Below are 19,182 nucleotides of genomic sequence, written 5' to 3'. Positions count from 1 at the left end.
CAGTGATTTTGGAGCCCCCCAAAATAAAGTCTGACACTGTTTCCACTGTTTCCCCATCTATTTCCCATGAAATGATGGGACCAGATGCCATGATCTTAGTTCCTGAATGTTGAGCTTTAAGCCATCTTTTTCACTCTCCTCTTTCACTTTCATCAAGAGGCTTTTTAGTTCCTCTTCACTTTCTGCCATAAGGGTGGTGTCATCTGCATATCTGAGGTGATTGACATTGCTCCTGGCAATCTTGATTCCAGCTTGTGCATTTTCCAGCCCAGCGTTTCTCCACAAAAAGTGCTTAATTCCACAAGCACTTTAATCATGGCTATTTAAATTCTCTGTCAGATAACTCTAGCAGCTGAAAACCCTGGGAAATTCTTTCCAGTATCTCCTTTTTCCTTTCTGTTTTTCATGAGATCTATTTTATATGTGTTTGTTTTAAAGATAGATATTGAAGAAATTGTAGAACTCCTTCAGAAAGAATTTTGTTTTGCTTCTACTTAGGTGTAGATTTGGGCTTCCTGGTGGATTAGATGGTAAAGCATCAAAGCTGGAGACGTGGGTTACATCCCTGGGTTTGGAAGATCCCCTAGAGGAGGGTGTGGCAACCCACTCCAGTATTCTTGCCTGGAGAATCAGCATGGACAGAGGGGCCTGGAGGGCTACAGTCCATAGGGTTGCAAAGAGTCAGACAAGACTGAGTGACTAAGCACAGCTCAGGGATAGATTTAGCGATAAAACATCTTACTTAACTCATTCTTACAGCAACACTTGGGTTAAAACAGAAATTGTGGTACTGTCAGAAGCAGAACTCTCCTTGGAGAAGTTGAACACTAAGATTATGATAACTTTACTACTGGGTCACAACTTTCATCTTAGGCTCCATCACTAGGTCATTATTTCCTTTAACAGTTTCTTATTATTCAACCCTTCCAGACTTCTGATCATTGCTGTTTCTGCAGGAAATCACACCCAGGTGCTGCTGAAGTGCAACGACTCCGTATCTGAACCAGCAGGCTCTACGGCCTCAGAGGAGAGCGTCCCCTACTGCCCAGGTAAGGGTCCCACAGGACAGAAGACCCTTCTCAACCCCTGGGGTCACTGCCCGATTGTCCCATTTCTCCTTCCTCAGACAGCAGACAGCTCCGCCTGGTGGACGGAGGAGTTCTCTGCGCCGGGAGAGTGGAAATTCTTGACCAGGGCTCCTGGGGCACCATCTGTGATGATGGCTGGGACCTGGCTGAACTGTGGTGTTGGAGAAGACTCTTGAGAGTCCCTTGGACTGCAAGGAGATCCAACCAGTCCATTCTGAAGGACATCAGCCCTGGGATTTCTTTGGAAGGAATGATGCTAAAGCTGAAACTCCAGTACTTTGGCCACCTCATGTGAAGAGTTGACTCATTGGAAAAGACTCTGATGCTGGGAGGGATTGGGGGCAGGAGGAGAAGGGGACGACAGAGGATGAGATGGGCTGTGGAGAAGCCCTCAATGCCACAGGGTCTGCTCACTCTGGGGCAGGATCAGGGCCCATCTGGCTGGACGACCTGAACTGCATAGGAAAGGAGTCCCACGTGTGGAGGTGCAGGACGCCGGGGTCATCTGCTCACGTCTGCGCTGCACACTGTCCACAGGCTGGGAGAGGGGTGGGGCCCTGGAGGAAGGGGGTCTGAGTCCTGAGGGAGAGATGCTGAAAGGACCAGAGAAGGAGGCTTCCTTCCATGGAGCCTGTCTTTCCAGAAGATATGAAGATGAGGTGCTTTCACTTCCTTCTGCAGCAGCTGAGATTCTGGTCCTTTCTTTTCAGCAGTGTTTCCTGGCAGAGCCTTTTCTCACAGGTTTTCTTGAAAGCAGGGCTCTCTCTCCAGTTACATACAAAAAATTTAAACCCACAGTACTAGTTTTCATTTGCTTAGGTAACAACATACCAACTAGTGGTTTAAAACAGTATGTGTTTACTGCCTTACTTCTGCTTTTGAACTGTGGTGTTGGAGAAGACTCTTGAGAGTCCCTTGGACTGCAAGGAGATCCAACCAGTCCATTGTGAAGGAGATCAGCCCTGGGATTTCTTTGGAAGGAATGATGCTAAAGCTGAAACTCCAGTACTTTGGCCACCTCATGCGAAGAGTTGACTCATTGGAAAAGACTCTGATGCTGGGAGGGATTGGGGGCAGGAGGAGAAGGGGACGACAGAGGATGAGATGGCTGGATGGCATCACTGACTCGATGGATGTGAGTCTGAGTGAACTCCGGGAGTTGGTGATGGACAGGGAAGCCTGGTGTGCTGCGATTCATGGGGTCGCAAAGAGTCAGACACAACTGAGAGACTGATCTGATCTGATCTGTAGCTTAGATGTCCAGCATGGATCTCACTGGGCTGGGATCAAGGCTTTAGCAGTGCTGCATCACTTTTGCGGCTTTAGGGATGAATCTGTTTCTTGTCCTTTCAAGCTTCTAGAAACTGCCTACATTCTTTGGTTCATAGCCCCCTTCATCCATTTTCAGATCAGCAATGCTGCCTGTCTTCAACCATTATCCAGAGTCACATCCCTCTCTCTAACCAGAGCTAAGAAAAGTATTCTACTTTTAAAGACAGTGGGTCTAAGGATGTGGTTAGACTCAGCTCACATTGTTAATACAATATTCTAGCTTAAACTCACCATCCCACGGTCCTTACCTTAATCACATTTGTAAATCCCTCTTGTCAGATATGGTATCAGATTCACAAGTTGCAGAGATTGGGATGTGGACATTCTGGGGTTAATTATTCTGCCTATCTCCCCAGTATCTACATCACATCACTTTGATATACTCTAAAGATTTTGTAAAGAAGCAGGATTTAGCTTCCTTCCCTCACTAGCACCCACAAAGTTTGGTCTTCCTCTCAGTTCATTTCCACTACACCATTGTGGTAGAAATAGAAAGACAGACACAAATGGACAAAGTCAGTTAAAAGGGAGGCGATGTTAGTCTTGTCATCTAGTGGGTATCTCTTGAACAAGGTCAGAGATGAATGTTTACTATTTCTAGAAGAAAGGAAAACCTAGAACATCCAGCAAAGTTTTTACTGTGTCCTGTCTCCTCTCCTTTCAACCTTAGAGTTCCTGGCCCTCAGGATGGTGAGTGAGGACCATCAGTGTGCTGGGTGGCTGGAAGTTTTCTACAACGGGACCTGGGGCAGTGTCTGCTGCAGCCCCATGGAAGACATCACTGTGTCCATGATCTGCAGACAGCTTGGCTGTGGGGACACTGGAACCCTCAACTCTTCTGTTGGTCTCAGAGAAGGTTCTAGACCCCGATGGGTGGATGGAATCCGCTGTCAGAAAACTGACACCTCTCTCTGGCAGTGTCCTTCTGACCCTTGGAATTACACTTCATGCTCTCCAAAGGAGGAAGCCTATATTTCGTGTGCAGGTGACTCACTACATGTTTCTGTGTGTCTGTCCCAACCCTGTAGGATGCAGTGAGATTTGATATTTTAAAATCTAAGTGATATTTTAGTAATCTAAGTTTAATTTGGGTCCACAAAGATGACATTGAGTAAAAATGTTAGTCACTCAGTTGTGTCTGACCCTTTGTGACTCCATGGACTGTATAGCCTGCCAAGTTCCTCTGTCCATGGAATTCTCCAGGCAAGAATACTGGAATGGGTTGCCATTCCCTTCTCCAGGGGATCATCCTGACCTGAGGTATCAAAATCGGTTTTCCACATTGCAGTCAGATTCTTTACCGTTTGAGCCACCAGAGAAACCTAAATCAGGTAAGGATGGAACTAATTTAATTCACATATTCCAACCTTGATTGTTAAAATTTTTGAGATGTAATTCTTGTAACATTGTACTAGTCCTAAGTGTACAACATAGTATTTACGTATTTGTACATATTGGTAAACAATCAACACGTGTATAGTAATATTCATCACAACATGTAGTTACAATTTTTTTTCTTATGATGAAAACTTTAAGATGTATTTTCCTACCTACTCTCAAGTATAAAATACAGGGTTAACTGTAGCCACCATGCTGTACATTACATCCTCATGACATTAATTTTAGACCTGGAAGTTTGTATCTTTTGGCTACCTTCACCCATTCCATTTTGACCACATTGACCCTCTGGAAACCACCAAACTGTTCTTTGCATCTCTGAACTCATTCTTCTGTTTTTTTTTTTTTTTTTAATAATGCACATGTAAATAAGATTAAATGGTATTTTTCTTTCTCTATCTGACTTAGTTCATTTAGCATAAGGCCCTCAAGTTCCATCCATGTTGCAAATGGCAAGATTTTCTTCTTTTTTATGGCTGGATATATGTACATAGCAAATTTTATTTATCCATTCATCCATCAAAAAAGGCTTAATGTTGTTTGGCTATTTTAAATAATTCTGCAATGAACATTGAGTTGCACATATCTTTTTAAGTTAGTGTTTTTATTTTCTTCTGGTAAATACCCCAAAGTGAAATTACTACCTCACATGGCAGTTTTATTTTTAGGTCTGAGTTTCTATTGAGGAACCTTAATACTGTTTTCCGTGGTGGCTGCACCAACTTATCTTTCCCCCAACTGTGCACAAGCTTTCTCTTCTCGCCACAGTCTCAAAAATTCTCGTTATTTCTTGTCTTTTTGATAAAAACAACTCTGAGGTGATATCTCATTGTGGTTTTGATTTGCATTTTCCTGATGATTAGTAATGTTGTATATCTTTTCATGTACCTTTTCATGAACAACTGTATGTTTTCTTTGAAAAAATGTCTATTCAGGTCCTCTGCCCATTTTTAAATGAGACTGTATTCTTTTGCTATTGAGTTATATGAGTTCTTTATGTATTCCACATATTAACCCATATCAGAAATACATTTTGCATATATTTTCTCTGATACTAAAGATTGTCTTTCCATTTTTTAAAAAAAATATTTTTCAGCACGATATCTTTGCCCTTTATTTATATATTTACCAACCTGCATGCCCTACTGGATCTTAGCTCCCCAAACAGAGATTTCATCTGGGCCGTGGCAGTGAAAGCACTGAGTCCTGACCACTGGACTGCCCTCTAAGTTCCTCATTTTGCTGATGGTGTCCTTTGTTGTGCAGAAGTTTTTTAGTTGTATGTCATCCCACTTAGTTAGTTTTGCTCTTGTTGCCTAATCCAAAAAGCCACCACTAAAACTGATGTCTATAACTTTTTCTTCCAGGATTTTTATGGCTGCAGGACTTATGATTAAGTCTTTGATCCACTTTGAATTAATTTCTGTGAATACTACGAGAGAGTGGTCCAGTTTTATTTTTTGCATGTAGCTGTCCAGTTTTCCCAACACCATTTATTGAAGAGAATGTCCTTTCGGCATTGCATATTCCTAGTTCCTCTGTCAAAAATTAATTAACTGTATGTATTTGGGTTTATTTCTGGGCTCTCTATTCTATTCTGTTGATTTCTGCACCCATTTTTATACCAACACTATACTGTTTTGCTTAATACAGCTTTGAAATGTAGTTTTAAATCAGGAAACATGGCACCTCCAATATTGTTCTTCTTTCTCAAGATTGCTTTGGCTATTCAGGGTCCTTTGTGGTTCCATACAAAATTTAGATTGTTTGTTCCATGTCTGTGAAAATTTCCTTTGGAATTTTGATAACAAAATCCACTATCTTTCATCAGTGTCTTAGAGTTTCATTGTACAGGACTATCACCTCTTTGGTTAAATTTGTTCCTAATAATTTATCAGTTTTTTGTTCAACTGTAAATAGAATCGTTTTCTTAATTTTTCCTTATGGCAATTTGTATCAAAATGCAACTGATTTTTGTATATAAAGTTTGTATCTTGCGACTTCACTGAGTGTATTAGTTCTAACAGATTTTGGTGGGGACTTTAGGGTTTTCTATATATAATATTATGAAATCTCCAAATAGCATCAGTTTTGCCTTTTCCTTTCAGATTTGTGTGTCCTTATTTTTTTTCCTTGCTGGATTGTTTTGGCTAGGAATACCAAAACTATGTTGAATAAAAGTGGTGATTAGGCATCTTTGTCTTGCATCTGATCTCAGAAAAAAAATATTCAGCTTTTTGCTGTTGAGTAGGAGGTTAGCTGTGAGTTTGTCATATGGTCTTTATTATATTGAGATATAATCCCTCTATATCTACTTTATAGAGGTTTTTAAAATCAGAAATGGATGTTAATGTTTTCAAATGTTTTTTCTACATCTACTGAGAGGATATGATTTTCATTTTCATTTTGTTTACTTGGTGTATCACATTGATTGATCTGTGAATATTGAACCATCCTTGCATCCTTTGGAACAAATCTCACTTGATCATCATGCATGATCCTTTGGATGCATGATTGAATTATGTTTTTTAATACTTTGTGGAGGATTTTTGTCCCTCTGTTTATCAGAGATATTTCTTGTCTGGTTTTGGTATCAGAACCTTGTTGGCCTCATAAAATGAGTTTGGCAGTGCTCTTTTCTTCTGCTTTTTGAAGAGTCTGAGAAGGTTCTACCACTTAACACCATTACACTGGGAATTGGGATTTCAACAGCAAGTGCTGAATGAAGTAAATAAATGTTGGGGGGTGACAGATATTCAAACCAAAGTGCTTATTCCCTGCAAACTTCTCTCTCTCTCTCTCTTTCCTACATACACAAATACACACACCCATTCAGATATATCTTGAATGATATGCTGGGTGTTGCCTGAGAGAATGTGGTGATAGATATTTCAAAAACATACATTCACCACCCCTTGCCTCTCTTGCCTAATCTCTTTGTCTTTTCCACTTGAAGGCTAAAGAAGCATTAAACTGTTAAATCTTTTATTGATGATATTTTTCCTACAGTAAAGCACCAGAAAGTGGGAGGTGGTTAAGTCTCTGACCCTGAAAGCGAGTAACCACCTCGCAGAAATCCTGCCATCACTTTCTCAGAGGATCTCTGTATAGATTGGGTAGGAGGCTTGATAGGATGATGTGGAAAGAATACATTAATTCTGATATTTTTTAACAGGTAGATTTTACACTTATGTATATTTCTTTCAGTTTCAGGCTTTTGTGCCTTTTTCTTGGTGTTTTGTTTGTAATTTCTGTTTCCTCTGATTACTTAGCTTTCTCAGTATATCTATTTGAGTCTATTGCAGACAGTTTTACTTTCAGTTCAGTTTAGTCGCTCAGTCATGTCCAACTCCTTGTAACCCCATGGACTGCAGCACACCAGGCCTCCCTGTCCATCACCAACTCCTGGGGTTTGCTCAAACTCATGTCCCTTGAGTCAGTGATGCCATTCAATCATCTCATCCTCTGTCATCCCCTTATCCTCCCCCTTTCAATCTTTCCCAACATCAGGGTCTTTACCAATGAGTCAGTTCTTCGCATCAGGTGACCAAAGTATTGGAGTTTGAGCTTCAGCATCAGTCCTTCCAATGAATATTCAGGACTGATTTCCTTTAGGATGGACTGGTTTGAACTCCTTGCAGTCCAAGGGACTCTCAAGAGCCTTCTCCAATACTACAGTTCTAAAGCATCAGTTCTTTGGTGCTCAGCTTTCTTTATAGTCCAACTCTCCCATCCATACATGACTACTGGAAAAACCATAGCCTTGATTAGACGGACCTTTGTTGGCAAAGTACTGTCTCTGCTTTGTAATATGCTGTCTAGGTTGGTCATAACTTTCCTTCCAAGGAGTAAGCATCTTTTAATTTCATGGCTGCAGTCACCATCTGCAGTGATTTTGGAGCCCTCCCCCCCAAATAAAGTCTGTCACTGTTTCCATTGTTTTCCATTTACTTGCCATGAAGTGATGGGACCAGATGCCATGATCTTCATTTTCTGAATGTTGAGCTTTAAGCCAACTTTTTCACTCTCCTCTTTCACTTTCATCAAGAGGCTTTTTAGTTCTTCTTCACTTTATGCCATAAGTGTGGTGTCATCTGCATATCTGAGGTTATTGCTATTTCTCCTGGCAATCTTGATTCCAGCTTGTGCTTCATCCAGCCCAGTGTTTCTCATGATGTACTCTGCATAGAAGTTAAATAAGCAGGGTGACAGTATACAGCCTTGATGTATTTCTTTCCCTATTAGGAACCAGTCTGTTGTTCCATGTCCAGTTCTAACTGATGCTTCCTGAGCTGCATATAGGTTTCTCAAGAGGCAGGTCAGGTGGTCTTGTATTCCCATCTCTTTCAGTATTTTCCACAGTTTGTTGTGATCCACACAAAGGCTTTGGCATAGTTAATGAAACAGAAACAGATGTTTTTCTGGAACTCTCTTGCTTTTTCGATGATCCAACGGATGTTGGCAATTTGATCTCTGGTTCCTCTGCCTTTTCTAAAACCCGCTTGAACATCTGGAAGTTCATGGTTCATGTACTGTCGAAGCTTAGCTCGGAGAATTTTCAGCATTACTTTGCTAGTGCGTGAGATGAGTGCAATTGTGTGGTAGTTTAAACATTTTTAGACATTGCCTTTCTTTGGGATTGGAATGAAAACTGACCCTTTCCAGTCCTGTGACCACTGCTGAGTTTTCAAATTTGCTGGCATATTGAGTGTAGCACTTTCACAGCATCATCTTTTAGGATTTGGAATAGCTCAACTGGAATTCCATCACCTCCACTAGCTTTGTTCGTAGTGATGCTTCCTAAGGCCCACTTGACTTTACATTCCACAGGATGTTTGGCTTTAGGTGAGTGATCATACTATCATGATTATCTGGGTCATGAAGATCTTTTTTTGTATATTTCTTCTGTGTATTCTTGCCACCTCTTCTTAATATCTTCTGCTTCTGTTAGGTCCATACCATTTCTGTCCTTTATTGAGCCCATCTTTGCATTAAATATTCCCTTGGTATTTCTAATTTTCTTGAAGCGATCTCTAGTCTTTTGCATTCTATTGGTTTCCTCTATTTCTTTGCACTGGTCACTGAGGAAGGCTTCTTATCTTTCCTTGCTATTCTCTCCCTTCAGGGAACTTCCATAAGCCTCTTATCCTCCTCCATCAGAGGGCAGACAAACTGAAAACCACAATTACAGAAAACTGACCAATCTGATCATATGGACCATGCTTTGCCTAACTCAGTGAAACTATGAGCCATGCCAATATGGCCACCCAAGATGGATGGGTCATGGTGCAAAGTCTTGACAAAATGTGGTCCACTGGAGAAGAGAATGGCAAACCACTTAAGTATTCCTGCCTTGAGAACCCCATGAACAGTATGAAAAAGCAAAAAGATAGGACACTGAAAGATGAACTCCCCAATTTGATAGGTGCTCAAATTGCTACCGGAGATCAGTGGAGCAATAACTCCAGAACGAATGAAGAGACAGAGTCAAAGCAAAGACAACACTCAGCTGTGGATGTGACTGGGGATAGAAGCAAAGTCCAAAGCTATGAAGAACAATATTGCATAGGAACCTGGAATGTTAGGTCCATGAATCAAGGCAAATTGCAAGTGGTCAAACAGGAGATGGCAAAAGTGAACATAGACAATTTAGGGATCAGCGAACTAAAATGGACTGGAATGGGTGAATTTAACTCAAATGACCGTTATATCTACTACTGTGGGCAAGAATCCCTTAGAAAAAATGAAGTAGCCATCATAGCAAACAAATGAGTCCAAAATGCAGTACTTGGATGCAATCTCAAAAATGACAGAATGATCTCTGTTCATTTCCAAGGCAAACCATTCAATATCACAGTATTCCAAGTCTATGCAATGGCAACCCACTCCAGTACTCTTGTTTGGAAAATCCCATGGACGGAGGAGCCTGGTAGGCTGCAGTCCATGGGGTCTCTGGGAGATGGAGACGACTGAGTGACTTCACTTTCAGTTTTCACTTTCATGCATTGGAGAAGAAAATGGCAACCCACTCCAGTATTCTTGCCTGGAGAATCCCAGGGACAGGGGAGCCTGGTGGGCTGCCGTCTATGAGGTCACACAGACTCGGACACGACTGAAGCAACTTAACAGAAGTAGCAGCATGCCTGAACCAGTAATGCTGAAGAAGCTGAAGTTGAAGCTATGAAGCTTCTATGAAAGCTTCTATGAAGCCCTACAAGACCTTCTAGCACTAACACCCCCAAAAGATGTCCCTTTCATTATAGGGGACTGGAGTGCAAAAGTAGGAAGTCAAGAAACACCTGGAGTAACAGGCAAATTTGGCCTTGGAGTAAGGAATGAAGGCAGGGCAAAGGCTAACAGAGTTTTGCTAAGAGAATGCACTGGTCATAGCAAACACCCTCTTCCAGCAACACAAGAGAGGACTCTACACATGGACATCACCAGATGGTCAACACCAAAATCAGATTGATTATATATTCTTTGCAGCCAGAGATGGAGAAGCTCTATACCATCAGCAAAAACAAGACCAGGAGCTGATTGTGGCTCAGATCATGAACTCATTATTGCCAAATTCAGACTTAAGTTGAAGAAAGTAGGGAAAACCACTAGACCATTCAGGTATGACCTAAATAAATTCCCTTACGATTATACAGCAGAAGTGACAAAAAGATTTAAGGGACTAAATCTGATAGAGAGAGTGCCGGATGGTCTATGGACAGAGGTTCATGACATTGTACAGGAGACAGGGAGCAAGACCATCCCCAAGAAAAACAAATGCAAAAAAGCAAAATGACTGTCAAGGAGGCCTTACAAATAGCTGTGAAGAGAAGCAAAAAGCAAAGGAGAAAAGGAAAGGTATACCCATTTGAATGCAGAGGTCCAAAGAATAGCAAGGAGGGTTTTGCTTTACTCAGTAGCTATTTGTCTATCTTTTTCTGAAGTCTACTTGGTAAATCTGTATATTCCCTTACAGAGGTTCTTCTTACTACAGAAATATTCTCTTGTGCGTATGTCATATTGAATAATAGATGAGAGTAGTTTAGAATCTATTTAACAATTTTCCACTGAAACCCGTGGCAGATTCATGTTGATGTATGGCAAAACCAAAACAATATTGTAAAGTAATTAGCCTCCAATTAAAATAAATAAATTTATATTAAAAATTATGTAAGTGAAATTTTAAATATAAATTTATTCTGTGTTTATGGACTAATTTTCTTTAATACACTTTATTTTCATAAACCATTATCATTAATTTATATTTGCTTCACTATTTGTTGATTAGCATTGATTTAAAGAAAATATATTTCACTGAATTTTATTCATCTGCTCATTTATTTAATAAATATTTAACAAGCACTTATCATGGTATTTGTCCAGCTTCCCTGGTGGTTCAGATGGTAAAGCATCTGTCTACAACACGGGAGACCCAGGTTTGAGCCCTGGGTTGGGAAGATCCCCTGGAGAAGGAAATGGCAACCCACTCCAGGACTATTGGCTGGAAATCCCATGGACAGAGGAGCCTAGTAGACTACAGTCCACGGGGTCGCAAAGAGTCGGACACAACTGAGCAACTTCACAACTTCACTTCACTATCATGGTATTTAGAAAATGTTCTCCATCCATACTTGTTGAATGAGTGCATACAATGTGTAAGCACTGTCCTAATAGAATAAACACAGGGGAATTAAAGTATGCAAGGTCTTTCCTTCATTCAGGGGTGTGTTAGTGTGTGTGTGTGCCTTTGTAGACGCCTGTGTTTATATTTGTTATTGAATGTGGAGAGTGATTAATAAGTAAATATTTATAGGTGTTTCAGATATCTTTCTCTATCTTCAATTTTTTTCTCTAGAATAGTTTACAAATTTTCTTATTTATTTTTAAGAACTCTATAAACTAACATAATTTACCATTTTTCTTACATTATTTGGAAATATTTCCCCATCTTTTGTGTATGATTTTAGGTTTGTATATGTATATGGGAGGTTATGTGATCAAATTTGTAATGTTTTAGTTTTTTGACTATGCCTTTACTGCAATGTTTCAAATGCCATTCTTCATCTCAAAAGAACTTTTAATCAAGTTTATTTTCTACAAATGATTTTATAATTCCACTAAATAATATTTAAAACCTTACTGCATATAAATTTATTTTGCTGTGTATGGGTGTAATACTGTCACCAGTTAGGAATTACACTTTAGATATGTGGTATTTTTACTTATAATTTCAAAATAAAAATATATTATCTCATGATCTCATGGGTATGACACCAAAAGAATAGGTAAAAATAGACAAGTGAGATTATCCCAGATGGCTCAGTGGTAAAGAGTTCACCTGCCAGTGGAGGAGACACACAAGACATGGATTCAACCCCTGGGTCAGGAAGATCCCCTGGAGAAGGAAATGGCAACTCACTCCAGTATTCTTGCCTGGGAAATCTCATGGACAGAGGAGCCTGGCAGGCTATACTCCGTGAGGTCGCAATGAGTTGGACATGACTGAATGACTGAACACCAGCACGACAGTAAAAGAAACAACAGTAGAGTGAAAAGGCACCTTATAGCAAATCATATAAGGGATTAATTTGAAAAATATATAAGAACCCTACAGCTCAAGAGCAAAACAAAAGCAACAGCAGCAAAACCTCTAATAAACTGATTAAAAAAATTAGTCAGGGACTAGCCATTTCTCCAAAGAAGACATATGAATAGCTAACAGGTATATGAAAATATACTGACATCTCTAATCATCAGATAAATGTAAATGAAAACCACAATGAGATGTCATCTTACACCTGTCAAAATCGCTCTAATTTAAAAAAAGACAAATGTTGACAAGGTTGTGGAGAAACTGGAACTCTTCTGGATATTTATCCACATTAAATGTGTATATTGCACCTCAAAACTATGACCAAAAAATCTGTATAATTTATAGTGATTTGCCTTTTCATTCTGGTATTAAGTTTTTTCTCTCTGCTCTTGATTAGTATTGCGCAGTGTTGATCAGTTTTCAGTGAGCCATGTTTGAATGGCTTTCCTCTGTTGTCTTTGTCTTATGCTTACTTTCTTTCTTTTTTAGATTAACTTTATTTTTTTCTTTATTAATTCTAATCTTATACATTCTTTAGGCTTTATTTCTCATATCCTAGCTTCTTAAATGAAAGCTTACATTTTTACATTTTCTGTCTACCCTCTTTTCTAAATCTAGGGTATAAATTTCCCTTAGACACTACTTTTGTTGCATTGGAAGAATTTAGTTACAGCATATCTTTGTTACCATTATTTCACAATATTTTCAAGTTTGAAAGTTATTTCCAGACCCAGGAATTCTTTGGAAGAATATTTCTTAATTTTCTCAGTAGGAATGGCTAAGTATATTTTCTTATTAATACTTAACTTAATTTCACTCTGGTCAAAGTAAATATTCTGTATAAATTCAATTCTCTGAAGGTTTTTGTTCTATCACGTGATCATCAAAACATCTACTTCTGCTTTGTTGACTATGCCAAAGTCTTTGACTATGTGGATCACAACAAACTGGAAAATTCTTCAAGAGATGGGAATACCAGGCCACCTGAGCTACCTCTTGAGAAATCTGTATGCAGGTCAGGAAGCAATAGTTAGAACTGGACATGGAACAACAGACTAGTTCCAAATAGGGAAAGGAGTAAGTCAAGGCTGTATATTGTCACCCTGCTTATTTAACTTCTATGCAGAGTACATCATGAGAAATTCTGGGCTGGATGAAGCGCAAGCTGGAATCAAGATTGCTGGGAGAAATATCAATCACCTCAGATATGCAGATGACACCACCCTTATGGCAGAAAGTGAAGAACTAAAGAGCTTCTTGATGAAAGTGAAGGAGGAGAGTGAAAAAGCTCAACATTCAGAAAACTAAGATCATGACATCCGGTCACATCACTTCATGGAAAATAGATAGGGAAACAGTGGAAACAGCGACAGACTTTATTTTGGGGGGCTCCAAAATCACTGCAGATGGTGACTGTAGCCATGAAATTAAAAGATGCTTACTTCTTGGAAGAAAAGCTATGAACAACCAAGACATCATATTAAAAAGCAGAGACATTACTTTGTCAACAAAGGTCCATCTAGTCAAGGCTATGGTTTTGCCAGTAGTCATGTGTGGATGTGAGAGTTGGATTATAAAGAAAGCTGAGCAACAAAGAATTGATGCTTTTGAACTGTAGTGTTGGAGAAGACTCTTTTTTTTTTAATTCTTAATTTTTTTATTTTTTTAAATTTTATTTTATTTTTAAACTTTACAATATTGTATTGGTTTTGCCAAATATTGAAATGAATCCGCCACAGGTATACATGTGTTTCCCATCCTAAACCCTCCTCCCTCCTCCCTCCCCATACCATCCCTCTGGGTCGTCCCAGTGCACCAGCCCCAAGCATCCAGTACCATGCATCGAACCTAGACTGGTGACTCGTTTCATTCTTGAGAGTCCCTTGGACAGCAAGGAGATCCAACCAGTCCATTCTAAAGGAAATCAGTCCTGAATATTCATTGGAAGGACTGATGCTGAAGCTGAATTTCCAATACTTTGGCCACCTGATGGGAAGAAGTGACTCATTTGAAAAGACTCTGATGCTGGGAAAGGTTGAAGGTGGGAGGAGAAGGGGACAACAGAGGATGAAATGGTTGGATGGCATCACTGACTCGATGGACATGAGTTTAAGTAAACTCTGGGAGTTGGTGATGGACAGGGAGGCCTGGTGTGCTGCAGTCCATGGAGTTGCAGTCAGACACGACTGAGCGACTGAACTGAGCTGAACTGATGATCATTTAAGAATGAAATTTTCCAGTGAATTTACAATAATGTAAATAACAAATTCTTTCATTGTTGGGTGTATTGCTCTATATATGTTATTTAGCTAACTGTTGTTTACATCTGCTATGTTCTTCATTCTTTTTTGTATACTTGGTCTGCATGCTATTGCAAAATGCATGTTAAAGTCCCCACATTTTGATTATGATTTTGTCTATTTCTGTTCTTCATTCTGTCAAGTATTATTCTATATTTCAAAGCAATGTTTTGACATTTTCTTGGATTTTAATATCTATAATATCTTCATTAAGGGTGTATCCTGTTATAATCATGAAAATACCCTCTTTAACTCAATTAGCACATCTTGCTTTGAAGTCTACTTTCTGTGACATTTATATAGCTATTCCAGTTTTCTTACAGTTAGGATTCACACAGTATGTACATTTTCCCCATCATTTTACTTTCAACCTTTCTTTACCCTCATATATAAGCTGAATATCTTCATGGTAGCATTTACATGGATTTTGTGGTTTTATCAAGATGGGCATTAATTTGAAGTATCTAATCAATTTACCACTCCAGTACTCTTGCCTGGAAAATCCCAGGGATGGGGGAGCCTGGTGGGCTGCTGTCTATGGGGTCACACAGAGTTGGACACGACTGAAGTGACTTCGCAACAGCAGTAATCAATTTACTGTAAGTGCAGTTATTGGTATTGTTGGGCTAGTATCTGTCATTTCCTTTTAATTGACCCACATGCATTATGTTCTTTTTTCCTCTCTTTTCCCCCTTCTTTTGTATTAAACATATCTGTTATTATTCCAAATTTTCCTTTTTCCTTTGATTTTCAGCAGCTTTACTAGGTGTGGGAGTTTTCATGCCCATCCATCCATTTTTTAAAAAATTATCAGTTATTATATCTTCAATTATTACTTCTGCTGCTCTGTCCCTCTGTCTTAGCTTCTCTTCTCCTCCTATCCCACTCCTCCTCCTTCTCATCTCTCATCTCTAGGACTCCTCTAAGTCAGTAATTCTGTGTTGATTTCTATCTAAAATTCTTCTAAACTTACTAATTCAACTCTCTAGACATTTTATTTTCAGTTGGTAGCTGTTCCTTGATTTTTATAGTTATAATAAGTTGTTAATGTTTTTCATCTTTTCACCATTTATTCTCTCATTTCCTCTTTTTTCCTCGATATATTGATCTTAGTTAAAATCTATATCTGCTAACTCCAGCACCTCTATCATGTGAGTCTCTGCCTTCTCTTATTTTCTTTTTATTTCACTTTGTTAATATGTCATGTCATCCCATGTCTTCAGCATTGAAAAAATGATCCTCCAGATACATTTTCTAACCCTTGAGAGGATTCATATTCTGTTTTGTTAAGCAAGTAAGAGAAGGGTTGAAGATCACTCAAATATATAAACACAACTGAGAACTGAGCTGTAACAAGTCTAGGTTGCGGTTTTGGTAGCACTCAATCCACCTCTTATCTCTCTGTCCATGTGGCATGGGCCTTCAAAGATTTTGGTTGAGATATTTTGGTAGCTCAGCACCCAAGAGAATGAGAGAATATCTACTCTGCTCTCCAAGACTTTTGACATAGATCTTTGGCTTCCTGCCAGCTTCATGGCTTGTATAATGAGCACATATTCGAGGAAAAAAATCTGTTGTGTGAGAAAGGCTTTCAGGTCTCCAATTCTGTCTCACCACCAGGTAACCCCAAATTATGCTGGCTTCTCTGTCCAAATAGGAGTCCTGTGTTTCTCTGAGCCCAAATTCTGAGCCATTAATCCAGGCACCAAATTGGGAAATTCCTCCAGAGAAAAAGAAGCTGTAGATCCTTGGCTAACATTGAAACGTATTACATGATCTCCACTCTTGAGAATTTTAACATATTTAGTCCATGTTGTGTCCACAAATTTCTGATACTTTTCAGTTCAGTTCAGTCGTTCAGTCATGTCTGACTCTTTGCGACTGCATGAATTGCAGCACGCCAGGCCTCCCTGTCCATCACCAACTCCTGGAGTTCATTCAAACTCACGTACATCGGGTTGGTGATGCCATCCAACCATCTCATCCTCTCATCCTCTTCTCCTCCTGCCCCCAATCCCTCCCAGCATCAGAGTCTTTTCCAGTGATACCTTTACTTAAAGAAAATTTCCACCATTTAAAGTTGTGTCTAACAAGACCATTGGCCTGCTTTCTCTTCCATTCTTCATGGAAGTACAGAATTTGAGGTTTTATTCTCTACTTTTCACTTACTTAAACTACGACAGTGATAGACATCATTTAACCTTTCTTTCCATGACTGGTTATGTATCAAAGGAGAGAATAATGCAGTGTGTCTGTCAATATTGTTTGTTCAAAGGCTTTCAAAGCAGGAATACAACATATTTTTGCTCTGAGAGTTAGAAATACATATTTTACCCTAGAGAACAAATAACTCCAAATTTTAGATAATAGCAATTCCTGACACAAAGTCCAAGGAGTGATTATATTCATTTGGGAGAAGAAGCTACATTCTGTGATTCCCAGTGGAATCTGGCCAATGTCAGTCAATATCTTCTGACATAATCTCTCACGCAGGGTTGTTTAATCTACTCAGAGAGATTATATTTTTTTGAAACTAAGTATCCAGATCTGGAGTTTGAAGCTTAGAATCATAAGTGAACTATTCTGGGGTAAACCATGGTATCTCACAGACCATTTGTTTTTCAGTTCTCATGACTATACCAAGGAGAACGATTTTAATGATAGAGGATTGATGGCTGCTCCCCGAGGCTTCTGATGAGGCCACTGCCTGACTCTAAAGTCAATGACCAAGAGTGTGTAGCTTATAAAGAATACATCCAGCTACCAGCCTAATCCTGTGACTCTGAACTCATTTAACCCCTCAGGGTAGAGAGACCAACATTTCCTGTAAATGTTTCTCAGATTCTGTGCAGAGCTCTACAAATCAGAATGTTAACTCTGATAGGATCTTGTAACACCATCTGTCTCAGACTACCTAGTAGTAATATTTCCTGTTTTTGTCCATTTTCATCCTTGTTATGCTCTTATCACTTCCATAAGAAACCAGATCTAAATGTTCCACAGGGCAATGACTCCGCAGCATCAGCTTCTGAAGACAGCGCCCCCAACTGCTCGGGTGAGGGTCCCACAGGACAGAAGATCTTTCTCCTCTCCTGGTCAGCACCCCATTGCCCCATTTCTGTCTCCTCAGACAGCAGACAGCTCTGCTTGGTGGACAGGGGCGGGCCCTGCGCCGGGAGAGTGGAGATCCTTCACCAGGGTTCCTGGGGCACCATCTGTGATGACAGCTGGGACCTGGATGATGCCCGTGTGGTGTGCAGGCAGCTGGGCTGTGGAGAAGTCCTCAGTGCCATGGAGTCTGCTCCCTTTGGGGCGGGATCAATACCCATCTGGCTGGATCATGTGTATTGTGAAAGAATGGAGTCCCACGTGTGGCAGTGCCCTTCCCAGGGCCGGGGGCGGCACAACTGCGGTCATGAGGAGGATGCAGGAGTTATCTGCTCAGGTATGATCAGTGAATTGCCCACTGACTGAAAGAACAGAAAGCTCCAAGGAAGCTGGTGTCTAATCACCAGGGCAATAGATGTGTAGGCTAGAGACGTCTGAGATATCCTCCTTGAATGCATAAAGTATCTGTGAGTGATCAGTTCAGCTCAGTCACTCAGTGGTGTCTGACTCTTTGCTACCCCATGGACTGCAGCATGCTAGGCTTCCCTATCCATCACCAACTGCCAAAGCTTACTCAAACTCATGTCTATTGAGTCGGTGATGCCATCCAACCATCTCATCCTCTGTCATCCCCTTCTTCTCCCATCTTTAATCTTGCCTAGAATCAGGGTCTTTTCAAAGGAGTCAGTTCTTCCCATCAGGTAGCCAAAGTATTGGAGTTTCAGCTTTAGCATCAGTCCTTCCAATGAATATTCAGGACTGATTTCCTGATGGGCTTCATTTATTGCTACTTTCCTCTTACAAGTCTCTGCTATTTCTTCTCCAGTGATCTTACCTGATATAGCTTAATCTATATCCCAATGAAAATTGATACTCATTTTTATACAATTTACTTTTGGAAGAGTGAAACATTTGCAAATCACCACATGCACCTGCTTTGCACAGTGAGCCCATGGGAGGAAAGGGCTAGAATGAGGCTGTACCTTCCAGGATGGAGTCCTTTCTGTATATATAGTGCGAGACACATTTTTGTGCTAGGTTAGTAGGAGTGGAGGCACGGGGGACATCATCAAACAAATCGGAGAGGAACTTATGGATTTGTGCCAAATTGCAAGTCCCCTTTGAAATTTTAGATTTGAATAGTCATAGCTCTTTGACTGGTAGGACAATAGAGTTGTGGATGAAATGTTCTGAGTCTGGGTTCTCCTTTCATTGTTACTAGAAAGGATTGTCTGTTCTTTTTTTTTCTTTAAAGCCTCTGTATTAACCAAAATTTTGGAGGAACACTTAGCCACACACTGACAAGTCAAAGATATAGGCAATAAAATATGAATTCCTATGTTTTGTGGTAGTAAATCATATTTTA

At 39.9% G+C, this 19,182-nt stretch overlaps 1 pseudogene; it reads left to right on the top strand.

Annotated features, from left to right (window-relative positions):
* The first annotated feature begins 2,567 nt into the window (after nucleotides 1-2,567).
* LOC112446751 (antigen WC1.1-like) overlaps nucleotides 2,568-19,182 on the top strand; it is a 33,844-nt pseudogene continuing 17,229 nt past the window's right edge.

Source organism: Bos taurus, chromosome 5, assembly GCF_002263795.3.
Source record: "Bos taurus isolate L1 Dominette 01449 registration number 42190680 breed Hereford chromosome 5, ARS-UCD2.0, whole genome shotgun sequence".
NCBI classification, from domain to species: domain Eukaryota; kingdom Metazoa; phylum Chordata; class Mammalia; order Artiodactyla; family Bovidae; genus Bos; species Bos taurus.
Note: the sequence above shows the minus strand (reverse complement) of the source record. Positions and strands in the feature narration are given on the sequence as shown.